Source organism: Rhodamnia argentea, chromosome 4 (genome assembly GCF_020921035.1).
Source record: "Rhodamnia argentea isolate NSW1041297 chromosome 4, ASM2092103v1, whole genome shotgun sequence".
NCBI classification, from domain to species: domain Eukaryota; kingdom Viridiplantae; phylum Streptophyta; class Magnoliopsida; order Myrtales; family Myrtaceae; genus Rhodamnia; species Rhodamnia argentea.
Window position 1 is genome coordinate 8,278,918 of NC_063153.1, and position 20,607 is coordinate 8,299,524.

The 20,607-nt window shown below is 40.2% G+C and overlaps 1 protein-coding gene and 1 pseudogene across 4 annotated transcripts in view; both read right to left on the reverse strand.

Annotated features, from left to right (window-relative positions):
* LOC115736064 overlaps nucleotides 1-20,607 on the reverse strand; it is a 116,457-nt pseudogene that overhangs the window by 90,812 nt on the left and 5,038 nt on the right.
* Nucleotides 19,843-20,607, reverse strand: part of LOC115736061 (disease resistance protein RPV1-like) — a 38,925-nt gene continuing 38,160 nt past the window's right edge. For 2 of the 4 annotated variants that reach the window (XM_048277575.1, XM_030667556.2), the window contains one exon: nucleotides 19,843-20,543. The gene's annotated coding sequence lies outside the window, so the exon portion shown is untranslated. The remainder of the gene's footprint in view (nucleotides 20,544-20,607) is intronic. The other 2 variants (XM_030667559.2, XM_030667558.2) reach the window with 2 other exon arrangements.

Sequence of the window (20,607 nt, forward strand, 5' to 3'; positions counted from 1 at the left end):
CATGTAGGTGTGCTTTGCTAGCTAGGAGGGGCCGAAGGGCCATTCCGGGCTCCGTTGGTCGGGGCCCATTTCTTTTTGTAAGTTAATCTTAATTTTTTTTTTCTAATTTTTCTCGATTTGTAAAAATGATTAAGAGTTGAGTAAGAGAAATATAATAAAAAAAAACATTCACTCAATTAAACCAAATTTAAATACAACTATATCTTCTAGTAATTTGTAAAAAGAAAATTACACGTAATAGTGCCCTAATAACAACTATGCACAAAGTACATCAAGGCGAATGTGTAACAAATTTGATATCTCCGGTGGTGTAGTTTTCCTCACCATAATTCGGATGATACGGTGTCATTGTTGTCCTCTTGGTCATATTTATAATGTCGTTGCTAATTTGGCCGGTGTCCCACATTGAATTCCCTCTAGGTCACAACAGGATAATGGTTGTTGGAATTTATTATTATTATTATTATCTTCAAAGGTTGTTGGATTGATAATGCTAACAATGCACCGACGCTTTGCTTTCCACGCACCACATGCATTCTTGACTTATGATGTTAACAAATGTTTTCTTTTTTTTTTTGGAATCCGTTGATCGCAATTGGTGTTCACATTGTACTCTCGACTTGGGCTGAAAGATGCATTACTACTCCCATATTATACTACTCTAATTGTTTGTGATGACAGTACAAGTTTCCACTCGCTCACTTATACTTTTCCAATAATCATCTGATCTTCTTGAATGGAGATTAGTGTTTTAAAATTGCTCCATCTAATGCTTTTCTTCCACCATCCTCTTTTGATGCACGGGGTTTACGGTTTTTGGTGGTAGAACAATTTCTAAGGTTTTAGTGATGAACAAAAAAATTATGTATTTGTGTTGCCATGGGCACCGTTTCCATGGTTTTTTATTTTTTATTTTTTGGTATTTTCTTCAAATAATAAAAATGGATACGTGTGGAAACACGACATATAATTGCATAAGATATACAAAAACACGAAATCTTCATAATAGATAACAAGTTAATTACAATTACATGTACTAACGATGTCGTCTTCCTACATGACCTCCCGTTTCGCAATGAAGTTGTCTCCGTTGATCGGGAGGCCTAGTGTCATACCGACGAGAACGAGGGTCCGACCGAGTAGGATGTCTCGATGACGAAGGCATATCTTGTGAAAATATGCCATACCCTTCTGTAGGAGGGACTGGATAAGAATGAGAGAAATCGGGTCCATATTCTGAAGGAGAACTAGTCGGAGTCTGCGGATGTTGATCATCAAATGTTCCGGCGAACCGGGTGAACCCTGGATCGAAATCTTGGCTGAACCCCGGAGTGAACTCGGGAGCGAAATCCATTGTATGATATTCCATGGAATACGGGACGACATCATCATATGTATGAGCTCGAGGATTTCTCCGAGTCGGGTGAACGGTCTCGGGGGGGTCATCCTCCTCGTCCGACCCAACGGGTGTTGTTGTAGTTGCTGGTTGAGGTGCTGGCATCATTGTTAGCTGTTGCTCCTCATTCCGGGCATATAACATTGCCCTAACTATCGTCCTCACTTCTTCCCAAGCCTCGGGAGATGGACCGACCGAATCCATGATATGTACGATCCGTTCAACGCCGTCACCCTAGTAATGATATCAAAATTAACAAAAGTTATCAATATATCAATAATTTATGTTACTTAAAATAAGTAGTGAAATAAATTGAAATTAAAATGCATGAACCTTTGAACCCATTGCAGCTCCCGCAACAGAAATCCACTTCCTTGTATGTCAACGGAACCACTCCATATATCCGGAATGAAAGTGGAGTGTTTCCGTTGAATGTCTACCCCGCACTATACATTCGGCACGTCTGTTCCACAAATCGATCCTTTGTGCGTGCTTATTCTCCCAATCAGTCTTGGGTGGCGTGTTATCAAGACCATGCAAGCCACTATGATCGTGAGGATTCTTAGGTATTAGCTGCCGCAACCGAAACCGCCGAAGTACACGATCTGGATAGTGCCACTCAACTATCCAGTGACGGATGAGTGGGACTTTCGCCCTCCAATAGTTTTGTCCGTGAAAGCAGATGTCTGGTACATCTTCTTCAATTTCGTCATACGGCTCCCAAATAATCTGTTATCATAATGAAATATATCAAATTACACCAAAGCTAAATTTAAAGATTAACATGATAATGAACCCACTCGTTGTTATCATTACTTACATCATCGGTCCCCATTTGATCAAATTGCTAGCGCAGATGTGTCACGGTATGCGTGGGGATGTCGGTTGTAGTTCGGCCTCGACTCCAGCTGCAGAAACATAAAACTTTAGATTTCATGTACTATACGCACTGCAAAAAAATTAATGACCCACGAAATGAAAAAGGCAATACATGACATACCGACTACCGAAAGATGCATCCGGGAAAGGAGCAGCGGAAGTCGGACCGGGATAGACACATTTGAAACGCTCCAACGCCCAAAACTGGAGTACATGTAGGGCACCGTCCATTTGCCTCGCGTTTGGATCGGTTGCACGGCATAGCTCCCGATACAACCATGCTAGTCTTCTTGAACCCAACTATCTTGTGTAGGGGCCTCGATGTTCACCAATAGTGGGAGAAATAGCAAACTAACTCGAGCACCTGATTTGTCCACGAAAATATATCCTCCAATCAGGCGGAGAACGAATGCCCTAGCATGATATAGTATAGTGTCCTCATCGGCATCTTACGGAAGATGATGAAAGTTTTCACTCAACCATCTTAAATTTATTTGTGTGCCGCGCGATTGAGCTGGCCGAGCACCAAGCGATTGATCACATAGAGCGCTCCAATTCCAATCGGTAGGGCCATGAATCGCAAGTCCCTCAATAGGAAGCCCCGTAATCATCGCAATGTCCTGCAGCGTGATCGTAACTTCACCTTCCGGCATATGAAAGGTATGGGTCTCAGGCCTCCATCGCTCGACCAATGCTGTAATCAAATGCCAATCAATTTGGACAAACCCCATTTTATAAACACCGTAAAATCCCGAATCTTGCAGATAAGGGACTATTCGCGGATCAAGTTCATCTACGTGTTGCGCCGCTCGCTGACATCTAAGAACTGCGATTGCAGATATCCGCAAAATTGTCACATGAACTATTAGTGACAATTTTCATAATGTCGTGACAAATGACGGTTAACATGCTAAATTCCACAATTACCTCGGCCTCCTATAAAGCTTGTGATGCGTGTTCGATCTGCCCCCTAAGTAGTGAATCAACCTCGGGACCTGGCTGAATGTGACTCCTCTGTGCCATATCAACAGAATTGAGAAGAATGACAAAATTTCGTAACTTTAGTGAGTGATCGAGGAAGAGCGCAAGAGTTGAGTAAGCAATCCAAGGAAGATAACCGATGATGAGGAATGATAGCGCCTTCGATTCTACTTAAAAAGTAGAGCTGAAGGCTACTCTGCATCGCCCGTGAAGGCGCTGCAGAGGCCTCCCATGGTCGTAGTACCATTATTGGCACTGCGGCTCATGTGAAGGGGCAGCCCCCTCCCCTCTATGGTCTGCGGCGCCAATAATGGCGCCGCAAGATTAGGGGGGTGGGGGCAACCCCTTCCCTACGGCCGTAGCGCCATTCTATAGTCTAGGGGAGGCCCCCCCTATCTCTGCAGCGCCACGAGCGCCGTAACGTCGGGGGAGGAGGGGGGCTATAATGGCGCCGAGGGGGGGCCTCCCCAAGGCTGAAGCGCCATCCGTAGGAGGGGGTGCCCCCACCCCCTATTATTGCCGCGCCATTATTCGCGCTCAAGCACATTCATGGGTGCTACGGCCTCTCTTTGGCTGTGTTTAAAGCACTGTTGAAGCCCCCCTCTCTCTCACTCTCGCATTCTCGGATCACTCTCGCGCTCTCCCTCTCTCGTGTTCCAACTCTTGCATTCCCTCTATTTCACACAAAAACCCTCTCGGTTGCCTTAAGCTCAGAAATTGTTGCACTCTCCGTTACTTCGGTAAGTGTATATTACAGTGTGTGTTTTTATATTTGTTATTAATATATGCATTATATTGAAATTAATTTGTGAAATTTTTTTTTTTCAGAAGTTGTGATTTGGTGCAAAGCCAACCTTGTTGCTCGGTGCATTCTCTTGGCAATTAAGAAATATTCATTCGGCACGTGCTCTCCATCGATAGTTTGAGGTTAATTTCGTTGTACCTTTTTTTTACGAGTTTCATAAGTATAGATTTATTTTTTGGGTTGTTATTTATATGTGAAATAATTGCAACATTTAAAATTTATTGAATTTTATTTTTGGAAACATTTCTTTAGCGGAATGTTTATTTCATTTGATATATTGCTTGTTCTAATGTTTCGTAAAATGTAGCCGCCAAATAATTTATAATTTGTTTAACAGAATGGCGTCTACATCTTTTGCGATTGTGCATTGGGGAAATAGAATAGTGCAAAAAGATTATTAAAATGATTACGAAGACGGAGAATCTACCTGGTTCGAGTTTGCAAACATATGGACATTAGATGCATTACGTGCTACGATTGAGAGCGCGTTGAATATTACCGGAAACTAGTACATTCATAGCATCATCTATAGATACCCAAATGTCACACAAGGGTTTGTCGTGTATGATATAATGGACGTGCGTGATGATAATATTGTTCGGATGATCCAGCGGTTTGCTAATCAGACTGTTGGAACAGGGTTTGTAGTGTTTTATGTCATTGTAGATGAACACCAGGTGATACATGATTACCATACGGGGGAAGGGTCCAATGTTTGTGAAGAACAAGAAGAACAAGAAGGAGCAGAAGAAGCGGAAGAAGCAGAAGAAGAAGAAGAAGAAGAAGAAGAAGAAGATGCCGTGCGTAATCGACCTAGTGAGTCCGATGATAATAACGATAATAATGATGATGATGGTGATAATGATGATAATGACCATGACGAGGTTAGCGATGAAGACGATGATAGTTGGATGGACAATGATGATAGTCATGCCAAAGTCATTAAATCTGACAATATGGAGAGTTACTATAACACGCAGTATAGTAACCCCATTCAGCCATTGGTACATCCACCGCCCTATTCGGAGATCGACTTTGATATGATGCAAGACGATACAAGAGCAAAGCCGGGCGGTACGGTATTTGATCCGTCGAAAGAATTTGTTGTTGGGCGGATTTTTCCATCACGGGATGCGGTACTGGCTAGTGTCAAAGAGTACTCAATGAGAAGAAATCATAGGTTTTGCTATGATACCACGAAGAAGAGAGAATATGTCATCAAGTGTGGTAATCCGAATGGACCATGCGGCTGGAGGCTCCGCGCGATCACAAAAGTGGGTGGCATGTTTTGAAAAACAAGTAAGTATAATGGCCCACATACATGCAGTAATATACATGCATCTGCAGATTATCCGCACCTCGATCAAATGTACATATGCAGCTTCATCCAACAAATGGTCTACGCCCAACCGGATATCAAAATCAAGGCGATCATGGTGGAGATTCAAGACAAGTTGAACTTCCAACCTACTTACCGTAAAATCTGGAAGGCCAAACAAATGGTGATTGCCAAAGAATTTGGAGGATGTGATGAGTCATATGGTAGGTTGAGGAGGTACATGAACGCAATGATGAAGAGAATTCGGGTTCTTATTTCGTGATCGAGGATTCATGGCTGAGAATGAGAGCTGCACGGTTTTCGACCGCATGTTTTGGACTTTCGGGCAAACAATTGAAGGTTTCAAAAGTTGTCGGCCTGTTATATTTGTCGACGGTACTTTCTTGTATGGAAAATACCGAGGAACGCTTCTTTGTGCGGCCTCACTTGATGGGAATAATCATAATTTCCCATTGGCATTTGCTATGGTTGATAGGGAAAATGTTGACAGCTGGCGGTGGTTTATGAATATGCTGCGGAGATATGTCACCGGAAGGGATGATATTTGTGTGATATCGGACGGACATATCGGGATTCAACAAGCAATGCAGACGATGCAGTGGCGTCCTCCACATGCCCACCATCGATATTGCATTCTTCATATTGACAGCAGCTACAAAAAATATTTCAAAAATGCCAACGGGATAAAACATGTTCAAATGGCAGGTAAACGTTGAATTTCATGAATTCCCAACTCAAAACTTTTTAAAAAATTTTACTATAATATACTGATTATTGTTGTAATGTGCAGCTTACGCGAATCAACGACGGAAGTTCTATTTCATCAAGAGCCGAATTAGGGAGGTCGATCAACCCACAGGTGAATGGTGTGATTAGATTCCAAGGGAGAAATGGACAAAGGCTTATGATGGAGGGAAGAGATATGGGTCGATAATCACAAATTTGGTTGAATCGGTCAACGGGATGCTGAAACCCGTTCGTGGTTTGCCAATAACAGCCATGGTGGAAAAGATATTCTACCGGTTGTCCCATTATTTTGACACGAGGAGAACGATGTACACGATGCAGAAGGCTAACCAATGGCAATTTACGCAAATTGCGGGTGAAACGCTCCACAAAAATAGCGAAAAGGCAAAGAAGCATCGGGTAAGATGTTTCGACTCTAAAAGAGAGATTTACGAAGTGAAAGCTGCACGTGATAGAACCGGAGGATGCGGGGGCAACAAATACAAAGTGCATCTACACAAGCGAACATGCACATGTGGGAAATTTGAACAGTTGAAAATTCCTTGTTCCCACGTAATTGCGGTATGCCAACTACATGCAATTGATTACACTAGGTTCGTAGATGAATGCTATACGTTAGACAAAACCCTTCGGTGCTATCGGTACATGTTTCATCCGTTAGGGCATCATGACTATTGGGATAAAGCTAATGAGTTGCCATTAGTTCCAGATCCAAGGCGTATTAGGAAGAAAGGAAGGCCTCGTGCATCTCGGATACTTAATGAGATGGAGTGGAGAACCCCGAGCGATAGCGATTCGCGTAACCATTGCACGAACTGCGGGAAATCGTGGCACAACGGGCAAACATGTGCGCACGGATCGGCCCGGGATTAGATGACAGTTGTGTCAATTATGTAGAATAGTTTGATGACACTTTTGTAATGTTATAATACCGTTCAACGATCATATTTATTACGTTCATTTTTTTAGTTGATTTTTATATTACATGTGTAATTTTTTTTCTAACATTACAATATCTCAATTGCGCGATACTTCATCATTTATGTGTACATATAATTACTTAATTAATCTACGGCCAATAGTTTCCTACTTTGTGCACATATAATTGCTACATGTAATTGCACACATATACGTTGTCGGAGTATCCCTTCCCACCTCGTATGGAGCCAAAAATCTTGAGCATCATGGACTTTTCAAATGCAAAAAGAGAAGAATTCAAACTGAATTAATCAAACCCGTGGATGGTGCTGCAACGCCCCCCGCGTGCAGACGCAACTGAAGCTACGTCCGCACACAATAAGGTGTAGGGGAGGCCTCCCATAGATGCTGCGGTGCCATTATTGGCACTACAACGTACTTGTTTTCTTTCTTTATTTTTGTCCTTGCGGTGCCATTATTGGCCCTGCAACGTACTTGGTTGAGGGAGGCCCCCCCAACCAAGTACTCGGCTCTATGCTTTGGGAAGTAACATGACCTCTCCCTCTCTCTCTCTATCTCTCTCTCTCTCTCAAATTTGAAGCAACAGATGCTTTTCTCTCTCTCTCTCTCTCTCTCTCTCTCTCTCTCTCTCTCTCTCTATTTGGGGGAGGCCCCTCCGCTGCGGCTCTGCAGCACCGGTGGGCGGTGCTGCCGAGCGGCTGCCGAGCGGGCCCGCCGCTCTGCAGCACCACCCACGGGTGCTGCAGAGCCGCGGGGGGGCCCCTTCCCCAAATTTTGCAAAATAAAGTGGACAAGAAGGAAGTCGGTTTCGGAGCTCAAAAACGAAGTTACTCCCGGTCATTTTCTCTCGTCCTTAAGAGCTTCGTGAAAGAAAGGAAGGAGAGGATGGTTTCGCTCGTCCAACAAGACCGAGCCACCGAGCGCGGCGACTACCCCCCGGCACGGCCGGGACGGGGATTCTGCGTTCGTGGAAGCTAATCCGGTGAAGGAAGTGGTACGCATACTCCGGCCGTCCTAGACATTTCGTCGCTAATTTCTCGTAAAGGTTTACTCGTTATCGCTGTTTTTCACAACCATCACAATTTTGGTTTCCATTTTGTGAGAATTAGCTTGATTGATTTTAAAGGCCGCACATTTTTAAATGCCTAAAATCCAAATAAGGTTTGAGGTCTACCTTGATTTTATGTTCGTGCGGGCGATTATGCGCCTCCAATGCGGAGATACTGGTTTTGACGAGACTTTGATATATTGTAACGACTATAAGGAATACGCTGTCCACCGGTAAGTTCGCCCTTCACATCATCTACAATTACATCACATAATAATACATGTGCGCGCTCATGTGCATGCATGCAAGAGAATGCTCGCCGTTAAAAATTTTGATTGTCGGCCTCATTTTTTTTTTTTAATATGTTTTTCAGCTATTGCCTAGAGACCGTAGTTTTCCATGGGGACGTTCTTTGGTTCTGCGAGGATTGTCAACCCGAGATTGGAAAGCCTGACACGAATGGGGAAGGCCTTACTCCCACGGGGCGGAAGAAGAAGAAGAGGAGGACTAAGAACCAGAAGTGGACGAGGGTGAAGAATGGAAGAAAGAAGAAAATGCTCAAGCCATGAGCATAAAAGGGATGAGGAAAGAGACGACCTCAATAGCCCCAAATCATTATTGTCTATCCACCCGGGGACTTTTCTTGTCCCCGCTTTCATACATTCCAACCATCAACTGAAAGTATTTATCTAACAACATCTATTTTGCTCTACCCACCCTACGCTTTCTAATCAATTTTAGGTGGGAAGAAGAGTGGTTCTAGTCGTTCTGCGGTCGCTAATCTCCTCAAGATTCTTCCTAAAACGTAGCAAACATCGTATTCGGAATCCATCTTATATCACTCCACACCCCGATCTGTTGTTTAATACGAGATTACTCCAATACACGTAAGCTAGACAATGACTTGAACCCTAATGAGCCTTAGGGTCTAGTCAAAAAGTCAACATCGGCTCGTGAAATTTGCCTCTTTCCAAGTACTAAAATGAACTTCGACCAACCCCCCCAAAAAGAAAAAAGACTGCCTTAATGTCCTTTCAATGTTAATTAATCTCTTCAATATCATGTACATTGAACTTTTCGGTTTGTTCACCAGCCATGTTTTTTTTGCTCCACTTACACAAGAAAGCAACTTGGGTAACTATTGATTGGCAAAACATGATTAAAATAAAATAAAAAATTGCAAATTGCATGTTCTGAAGAAGCCATTCTTTGAATAGCCGAAGAGGCATCTTAGTTTCTGGGCCATCTTTGATTTTCAAGCATAGTCAAAAGCCAATCTTCTTGATGACCTTTTTTTTTCTTTTTCCTTTTTTTCTCCGGCTAATCCTTTGCTTGGTTTCTCGGAGGTCGGTGCAAGTGATGACAGTCTCATTCGACAAGAGAATGCCTTTTTATTTTTTTATTTTTTGCGGCCCTCCTCATTCAAACATGAGGCACGAATATCATATGCTTTGGCGTGATATCGGTTGCTACATATACATACATAATTATAAGAATTCTCGCGATGCGCCGAAATCGCTATGCGCTTAATCCACGGGTTGTTAAATCAACCGATTGCTTGTGAGACTTCTTAGTTTGTCGCGTGAATTTTTTTTTTTTTTGTTCGGATGAATTCAAGCTTCAGCCCTAGCTAAGAGTTTGGTTCCTTAAGATTAGTCAATTGCACGTGAATTTTCATAAGCACCTAGCCCTTTGGAGTGCGAGGATACCCCCGACCAAGTCCAAATGCATGCACATACGAAAATTACCTTTTTGCCCCTTTAGCTTCCATCATTCACATATCAACCCAAGCTCACTTGTCGGGAATGACCCCCTTTTCGTCTTTTTACTCTTGAATCGGTCCCTTCTCGGCAAATTTACTCTATATCTTCATGTAATTATGTGATAAACAATTAAATGGGCAAAACCAAATTTAGATGGAAAATTTTTTTTGGGCAAATTTACATGGAAAGTTAATCAATGCAAATTATCTCATATTTTAAATGAAAAATAAAATTAATTAAATTTGGCGGATCGGGGCGGCCGCCCGTTCGGCATTGGCGGTGCCGAATAGCCCCTGCTCGGCATCGATGGTGCCGAGCGGGGGGCGGGCCACCACTTCCCCCGCCGATCGGCGGTGTGACTGCCGAGCAACACCCGATTTGGTAAATAAAAAAAGTCAACACCTGGTTTGGTAATTAGTTTGTTTTTTCCACCTAGTTTGGAAAAATGCCCCAAAAAAGAGAACTTGTGATGAAGAAAGTTCTCCATGGTTTTTGTGCTAAGCACTAACGGCTTGAACAGATGAGTAGGTAGCAACGGCGCAAAATGAAAAATCGGGAGTACAAATGAAGTAAAAATCTGACCACCATGTGGAGTTCAATCTGACCAAATAAAGGGATAAAGCTGCGAAACATGCAGAATTAGAATAAAGTAAATCTCAGAGACTTTTCTCCGTTTAAAATCTTCATATGTTGAGACTCTGCTGCAGCAAATATAAACATCAAATGCCCGCACAATCTAAATGATTGCTCTTGTGCCGGCCTTCCACGGAACAAGTGAAGGAAACTTCACGTGAGGTTGGTTTACATTTCCAAGACAAACAGAACAACCGAAACACTACCATCGTTTTGACGGTGAGAATACACAAAATTCTACAACCAGTTCCATGCATATGCAAGCATCGGGGAAACCCAATGCTCCTCAGAGAGCCCCCTACATCCGGGAATCAAGCGTAAATCAGAAGACAGAGAACCTTATCATTTCCTGATATGATTGGTTGGAAGAAGTACCAGCATCCAAGCGCAAGCGCTCTAACTCGGCTTCTAATTCTGCTGCCGGTTCTTTTTCGCGTTTCAGAGTCGTTTAGATGGGTTTTAGGGCATTGTTTGTAATTTCGGTGGCGTTTTCGTAATTTTGTGATTTCTATTGTAATAAGGGTTAACACCGTATAAAAGGGTGGTAAGACTCCTAGGTTTCGTAGACTTGGATATTATTCTATCGATTTGATAATTGTAATTGAGAGAACAAATTGTTCCTCTTTTCAATCCCAAATCATTGTTTAGTCAATTTTTGTTGCATTTCGGTATTATTTGGTATCAGAGCATAGGTTGCCTTAAACTAATGGCTGAATAGAATGACGCGGGTCGTGGATGGCGGGGTCGTGCTAGCTGAGGACGTAGAGTCATTTTCGAAGCGGAGGAACAACCGTGTCAAAGAGACCTGCGAGACATAAAAATTGAAGAACATGGAAGGCGGATCCAGGATTTGGAGTGACAACTTGTGCGGGCGAGGTTGGCTGTTCAATCCGAGGAAGGAGCAGAATTTGAGGATTCATCCGATAATGAAGAGGAGAACGTCAATCCTTTCGGGGTTCTGAACTAAGGACGGAATCGGGGAGTATGACACGGAAATCATCCCTCTTCTCATAATTTCGGGATGAAGATCGAGATTCATGAGTTTCAAGGTAAGGCTCATCCTAATGAGTTTATTGATTGGTTGCATACGGTAGAAAGGATCTTTGATATTAAAGATCCGACTCAAGAGCAGAAAGTTAAATTAGTTACTATAAGACTACGGAAACATGCTTCGATATGGTGGGAGCATGTGAAGAAGCAGCATGCTAGAGAGGGGAAATCAAAGGTGGTTCATTGGGATAAGATGAAGAAATTGTCGCAAAGAAAATTCATGCATACTCATTATAGGCGGGAGGTGTTTATTGAATATCATAATGTTAAACAACAAGATTTAACAATCGAGCAGTATACCGAGGAGTTTGATCGTTTGCGGATGCATTGTGATGTGGCTGAGGAAGACGAGTAAACAGTTGCTCGATATGTGGCGGGGCTGCGGACTGAAATTTCTAATGTTGTCCAATTACAGCAGTATTGAACCTATAAGGATGTGTGCAGATTAGCCTTGAAGGTGGAAGAGCAATGTAAAAGGTAGGGCAGCAATTCTAAATTTCAGAATCGATAGTCAGAGAAAGAATTCCGAGGAAAAGCAAGGAGTTCTTCAACCAATTCGACACCAACAACAGTTAAGGATGCGAGTTCTAAACCTGTATCCAAGGAGAGACAGAGTAGTGCTAGAACTAGCGGGGGAGGAGCTACGACCAAGCGGTGTTACAAGTGTTAGGGAATCGGTCATTTCACTGCTGATTGTCCGAATAGAGAGTTTGTGATGCTTGTTGATAATTCAGTCTTTGATGAAGATCCGGTCTTTGATGAATCTGATGGAGAACAAGAGGATGCGGATCCGGATCGGGAAGAGATTATCTATGCTGATTTGGGTGAGTCCCTAGTCGTTAGAAGAGATTCAAATGTTGTTGTGGGGAAAATGAATCATGGCTTAGGCATAATATTTTTCATACTAAGTGTACTAGTGGAGGAAAAGTATGCAACATGATAATAGATGGGGGAAGCTATGAGAATGTGGTGTCCACTATCATGGTGGAGAAGTTGGGGCTAAAAATAGAATATCATCCTCAACTATACAAGCTGTTGTGGCTTAAGAAAGGGAATGAGGTGAAGGTGAGCAAGAAGTGTCCTATGCAGTTTTTGATTGGGAAAAAGTATGATGATGAGGTGTGGTGTGATATGGTCCTAATGGATGCTTGTTATATTTTGTTGGGTAGGCCGTGGTAGTTTGATAGAAAGACACAACATGATGGCTTCAAAAATACCTATACCTTCAAGAAGAATGGCCGGATCATTACCCTAGGTCCTTCAGATTTGAGAAAGGAGGAGAAGAATAATCAGTTGTCCAGGTTAGAATTCTAGGCAGAGGCGATGAACGCGCATGAACTTTTTGCCGTTGTGGTGATGGAGCAGAATTATGACAGTTCCAAAATTCCTACACAAGTTCTATCCTTGTTGGAGGAGTTTGCTGATGTTATCTTGGAAGAGATGCCACATGGGTTGTCACCCATGAGAGACATTTAGCATTGTATTGATCTCATTCCAGGAGCTGTTATTCCCAATAAGACAGCTTACGGAATGAGTTCTAAGGAACTTGAGGAGAGATAAGTGCGGGAGCTATTAGAGAAAGGCGCGATCTGAGAAAGCACGAGTCCCTATGCAGTGTCGGCCTTGTTGGTTCCTAAGAAAGATAGGTCGTGGAGAATGTGCATAGATAGCAAAGCTGTCAACAAAATCACAATTAAGTATCGCTTCCCTATCCCACGATTTGATGATTTGATTGATCGGTTACATGGGGTGACTTTTTTTTTCGAAGATAGACTTAAGGAGTGGTTATCATCAGATTAGGATGCAGCCTGGAGATGAGTTGAAGACATCGTTTAAGACTAGAGATGGTCCGTATGAGTGAATGGTAATGCCTTTCGAGTTGTCTAATGCGCCGAGCACTTTTATGAGGCTGATGAATCAGGTTTTTTCGTCATTTTATTGGCCAATTTGTTGTCGTTTATTTCGATGATATTTTGGTTTATAGTGCATCGATTGAGCAACACTTGCAGCACTTAAGAAAAGTATTTGAGGCATTAAAGGAGCATAAATTATTTGCCAACACCAAGAAGTGTCACTTTTTAACCGATCATGTGACCTTTTTGGGGTATATTGTGTCGATGGAAGGCATTTAGATGGATCTAGTTAAGATCGAGGCAATTACGAGTTGGGAGATGTCGAAGAATATTCATGAGTTACGTAGTTTTCATGGGTTAGCATCCTTTTATTGGAGATTTATTCGGGATTTCAACACCATTATTGTGCATCTTACGGATTGTTTGAAAGGAGGCAGATTTTCGTGAACCAAAGAGGCGGATGCTACGTTTCGGTTGTTGAAGAAAGAGGTGACTGAAGCCCCAATTTTAGTGCATCTAGATTTTAGTGAGATTTTTTGGGTGCATTGTCATGCCTCGGGCATTGGTATTGGGGGCGTTCGGAGCCGGAAAACTAAACTTGTGGCGTTCTTCAATGAGAAGTTGAACGAAGCGAAGAGAAGGTATTCGACTTATGACAAGGAATTTACACCATAGTGAGGAGCTTGGAGCATCGGAGGCACTATCTTATTTCGAAGGAATTTATTATGTATTCTGATCATGAGGCCTTGAAGTACATTAAAGGGCAGCATAAACTGAATGCTATATTTGCAAAGTGGGTGGCGTTTCTTCAGGCTTTCAGGTTTTCCATTATACATAAAGTTGGAGTCTTGAATAAGGTGGTAGATGCATTGAGCAGAAAATATTCTCTATTGTCTATGATGCGGGTGAGGGTTTTGGGATTTGATTCTTTTAAGAATTTGTTTGTTGATGATCCTTATTTTGGAGATATTTAGAGTAAGTACAAAATTGGGCCCTTTCACCAATTTCTGATTGAGGACTTTCTTTTCAAAGGCAACAAGCTGTGTATCCCTCAATGTTCTTTGAGGGAATTCATTATTATTGAGAGTCAAGCGGGAGGTCTAGCTGCGCACTTTGGATTGGATAAGACGATGGCCTTGCTATGTGAGCACTTTTATTGGCCTCGAATGGCGCATGATGTGACTCGATTTGTAGAGAGGTACGGGGTATGTCATATGGAAAAAACCAGAGGTACCAATGCTGGTTTATATATGCCTCTACCTATTCTAGTTACACCATGGGAGGATGTCAACCTTGATTTCGTCTTGGGATTACGTGATGTGAATACATCATATTTTTTATTAAATAGTTTAATGAAACTTTTTTTCAAAGTTGAAAATTAAAAGTCAATCTAATTATCTAGTTGATCTTAACCTTGTGATTGTTTTTCCAAAGATAATATGTAGGTTTTCGAAGCTAAACTTCACTTATTGTTTTCTTTCCTTTTAGCTTTTCACTTTCTAATATGAATTGCTAGATGTGGTTAAAAATCTAGTTACACCTTATTCACTTCAAACTCACCTCAAATTATTCAAAGAAAAGTTTTAACTATATTTTAAAGTTTTGATCCACATATTATGAGATTGATTCTACAATTGATACTAATTAATTTCTTCATGGCAGAAGTAGAACAGCAAGAAGTTTCATTTTTTTTTTCCCTTTTGTGCTTGTCTTTTGGTATATTTAGATGTTATCTAAATATAAAAATATGTTTAACATTGGATCAATTTTCCTTTTTCATTTTTGATCAAGGTCGGCTAGATAATTAGATTGAATTTTAATTTTCATGAATAACTGAAAAATATGTATTTTACTGTTTATTATATAACAATTATATGCTTATATGTTAGATAAGTGGTTTTCCGACCAAAAAGAAACAACATTAGTTGTCTAATCAGCCCTAAATTTATTGTTTAGATGTCAATTCAAACCCAAACAGTCCTAAACTCTTTAATAATCATTAGTTAATCCTACGTGGTATTTTCATGTCGTTAATGAATTACACCTCAACAAAGCTAATAGAAAAATTTCCCCAACTTCTCTTCTATTACTTGCTTTCCCTACACATTGCCATGGGATATAGAGTCACTCAAGACGGTGCCTTTTGGATTCTCTCCGATACTCAATAGCCTAAAGAACGGCTAGACATGGAGATATTATTTGGACGAACGATCTCAAATCTTATCATTCTTGAAACCTGTTGTTTTCGAATTTCAAACATCCAGTAGTAAGTTTGACAAGAAAATTTGAGTTATGTAGGATTAACTAACGGTGATTTAAGTAGCATTGACACGCGACATGACATGACATGACACAACAAGACACAATATGCCGACAAGTCATTTCTAAAAAAAAAGAGAATTTCAACATGTTGGAACATGTTATATATTAACTTGATAAATGATCATATATATATATATATATATATATATATATATATATATATATATAACAATATCAGCAGTAAGTTTTTCTTTTTCTTCTTTTAGAGATTAGCGATTAGGTTTTTTTATGGCTAGGTATATTAATTTGGGGGGAGGGGTGGATATTTGATAAATTTACTTTTTAACCATAATTTATTGAAAATGCGTAAAATTTACCCCGTGCATGTCGAAATGGCATATCGAGATGCTAGACTCGCGTGTCACCGACGTGGCTAGAATACTGATCACGTGTTTGTCGCAGGTCAAAGTGTGTCGGAGTGTCGACACGACACAACACAACACAACACGTGGGCCTCTAGAGAGTGTCGGTACTTACTAGACGGTGATTATAGATGGAAAGCTGATGGTTGTAAAATTGGGACAAAGGTAAAAGTTGATGATTTTTTATGAGAGAAATTTATTTTTGGATGTAATTGAGACATATGCTAAAGTTGGGCTTTTTTTTTTTTAAACTAGATCAATAGAATTAGGACAAAAGTAAAAGTTATAGGTTTCTTATGAGATAAAAAGTTTGAATATAATTGGAATATATGCTGAAATTGGGACCTTTTTGCCTATTAGGAAAGGGTTTACTTATGTATCAAAACACAAAATAGTAATGTTCAATGCGGGATCTGTCAAAGTAGATAATTTATCGGGTGAGTTAATTCAGAAGTGTGATACATGCTTTCTACGATACTTCAACGATGCTACGGTAATAATTCATTTTTTTCTTCCACCTCTGAATCATTTTGTTGCCTTTTGTATTGCTCACATCACTATAGAATCCATTAGCAAAGTAACAATTTTCTCCGCGAGGCTAAGTATTACTACAAGCACGCTTAATGTACATCTAAAGAAGCATAACAGGGAGCGGGGACACAGCGATGGGCATTTTCAGCCAAACCACCGGCGCTTGTGCAACTCGTAATTCTCGGAATTTCTTCATAAATCATTACACACGATGAATACACTTGTCTTTTCTGATATCATAGTTCCGAACATTAGTAAAAACAAATTCTCACGAGTTGAGGAACCTTAATATTTCGCTCATGTTCAAATTTTTGGGCATCTTTGGCTGGCTATTTCTAAGATTGCCTCAAAGAATGGTCTCATTTTTTTTTTTTTTTGGTAAGGTAAGAATGTATTGAACTTTCCAAAAGGACTAGGTACAAGAAGAGAACCGGACACACAAAAACCATGAACCATAAATGGCGCCGTCGGTGCCGGAGATGGTTCAACGGTGATCCGGTTGCAAGATACATGCGAATGTAAAGAATGGTCTCATTTATTCCCGTGATTTTTCCATTTTTTTTCATCCTTGAGAAGGAGGAGCTTTAATAACAAATACAGAATGAATAAGGGATAAATTGGACAGAAATTAAAGTTTCATGTGCTATTAAATTAAAAAAAAAAAAGTAAAAAAAAATCCTCTGTCTTAGTGAAAGTTTCGTCATTCCACGTTTGGCCCTCTTCTTTCACGTTATAATCATAATGTAAGGGTCTGCATTGTAACACTCCAGAAACGCGTATGGTAAAAAATTGTTCCAAAAGTGTTCCGAGAACACTTTTGAGAAACAAAAACACTTTTGGAGCAAAAATGAGAAAAAAAAACTTCTTTTTGGGTTTTGGAACACTTTTTAAAAACAACTTGAGGGCGAACTTGTACAAGCCACAACCACTCACCATCGTCGGCGAGGAGATGAAGTGGCCACCACCGCCGCCAATCGGCAGTCGCCGGCCGCCACCACCCGTCGCCTGCCGTTGGTTGCCCCCGGCCGCTGTTCGTCACCCTCCGGTCGCCCACCACCGATCACCGGTCGGCTGTCGCCGCCCACCGCCGGCCGCCTGTTGTAGATCCTTCCTTTTGGTGAAAAAGTATTTTTTTTTTTGTACTTGCCAAACACGTTTTTGTTCTCGAAAATCATAGTTGGGAGCAGAAACACAAAAAAATGTTTTTGTTTCAAATATGTTCCCAAGAACAGAAATGTTACCATACACAACCTAATAGTATTTAGTTGCATTTGCAAAATCCTAACACGTAAGAAGAAAGATTCATCTTCCAAAGCTTGCTATTTTGAAAAAGGATGAAGGACCCGATAAGAAAATTGAAGTGTATTATCTAATCACATAACAATCGATTGACAATCAATGTGTTAGATAATTTATTACGATGTAACCATTTCTGATGTGCTCTTCTTTAGAAAAATCACTCTTTAAGTTTTTATATCCCAAAGGACAAAGGCAACGATAAACTTGCTATCAGGGCAAAAAAAAAAAAAAAACATACGGATACGAATCTATTCAAATGATAATATAAAGGACAGAGCTAAGTGCAAGGAAATATAATATTGTACACATGGGAAGTGTCAAATGATATTATGTTATTCCTTAAAATAACAGTAACCGCAGTTGAAGAGAGAATTTAACTCTTTTATAGAATTGGTGTATGAGTTAATAGTTACTGATTAGGTAACTCTTAACTCTCTCTTTTATCATTCTAATATTGATGTCTTAAGATCATTTTTCAATCAGTTTGCATTTTGTTATTAGTCGACATTTATATGTTTAATTGCATACTTTTCAACATATCTAATTGGTTACTAATAACATCTTCATATATCAACCCTTTTAGGAACATCAATGCAACATAAGTGGAATAATCGGACATTTTACCTAATTAATGTAAAAATTAAGGTTTTCTAACTTTCTATTAGGCACCTTTAACTCTCTCTCTTTTTTTATATAATTTTTTTAACTTTTTTCAATTAGTTTGTAGTTTTAAGTTAGGGATTGTTGAAATTTATTCGCAAAACAAACAAAAAGTGTATTTACTTCATCCCACATAGAATAAAAGAGAAAATGCGAAATACTTTATTAGTTAGAAGGCTATTATAGCCTTTCAAATTAAGAAATGGGCAAGTGGGCTAGACTTTACCATACCTGCATGAGCAAATAATTGCATGATTTTGGCTCTTAGCATGGTTGCAGGTAATAATTGTTCTAATCAATGCTTATTTTTTTTAAAATTACAATAATAAATCAACTGTAGAGTCCTAATGAAATAGTGCGACTATTCTTGTAGGAGTTGCAATTATTTCATTAGTTTTAATTTCGAATTTTTAATTAACTAATTATGTCCAATGGTTTCAATTTTTCAACAAGAAATTATGTTTTGTTCGGAAGAGCATGAAAGGTTGTGTTCATTCCTGTAATTTATATTAAATGAATTTGTTCAATATTCACTTCTCTTCTTCTACTTCCAATTTTCGTTTCTCCTCAAACAAGAGAAGCACAACATTTGTTTTCGATTGTTTCCTTCAAGAGTTCTTAGAGAAATATTATAATTGTTATCTAATATTCTCGTTGAGACTCTGTATCTAGAGGATTGTTATCGATAACCATTAACAATGTTGTGGGGGCAAATAATTCCTTAAAGTGAGTGTTATCACGCCTCGAGTCTCGATTCCATTTGTTCCCATTCATTCACTAAATTTATGCAACATGGATAGTGACACAAACGGTTCATTGACTTTAGCTCAATGTACAATGTGGCACTTGGACTTTTAATTTGTTTAAGGTGATCTCTAGATTTGACAAAAAAAAAAGTGATCTCCGGACTTTTGGTGCATGATTAATTTACTCCCTAAACTATATAAAAAATTTCAATGTTGTCTTCCTATTAATTTAAATTGTATAATATTACACATTTTCATATAATTCAAAGATCATATTGAATAGATTAAAAGTTCAAGAACCACAATGTGCATTTGGTTAAAGTTAATGGACAATATTGAATAAATTAAAAATTCATGGATCACATTATATATTTGGCCGAAGTTCAAAGATCATTTGTGTCAATTTTTAATTCCTTTTCAAGTAGTGCCAAAGGAAGTTACAGAGAACTGACTTTTGGATGATGCGCCTTAACCACAAAACTGCCTTTGCCAAACTTCCTTGTTATTCATAAATTTATATGTAGTCAAGCATCGTTTCCGATTGGACGAGTTGAGCCATCACCATGAACCGGGATTTCTATCAAAACACGCGAGGGAAGCGAATCAAAATACGAAGAGGAGAAGAGAACGATAAACGAAACGTTTCCTTTTCCATGCAACAAATCAATTCAAAGATGCCTCTCTCTCACTCATTTTCTCTCAACATCGCAATCATCACATTCAATTTCATAGTCGCGAGCGCACTCTCTTGTAATTCCTCCTCATTAGATCTCCGTCATATCCATTTCGATCACCATCCTATCCTATCATCAACTCCAGGAGATTTGAGAACCCGACGACTTGGAATGGCAACGCTGAAGGTGATGTTGAGGATGGAGGTCACCAGCAAAGCCGACGAAAGCACAGGCCCCCATGATGCCGGATCTTATTGCCCTTCTTCGTTTTCTCTTTTTCAGCCGAATCCAACAGCTGCGTGGCAGTGGCAGCTTTTGGACGCATCCTACATGCTACGAATAACAGTAAATGGTGTCTTGTTGAACCGCACCTTTGTAAAAGCAGTGCAAATAGAACAACAAAATATGCAGCTGTTCAAGTGTCGGCATTACCTTCGGCAATGGTTTTGGTGTGAGATTGCTGATGCCACTACGGATCGCCGGACTCAAAGAATTTGCCTGGGGTATTTTGTGGCCCTGCACAGATCCAATGTAATATACACCAGAAGGAATTTGTGGCAACGATAACATCCAACCTGTG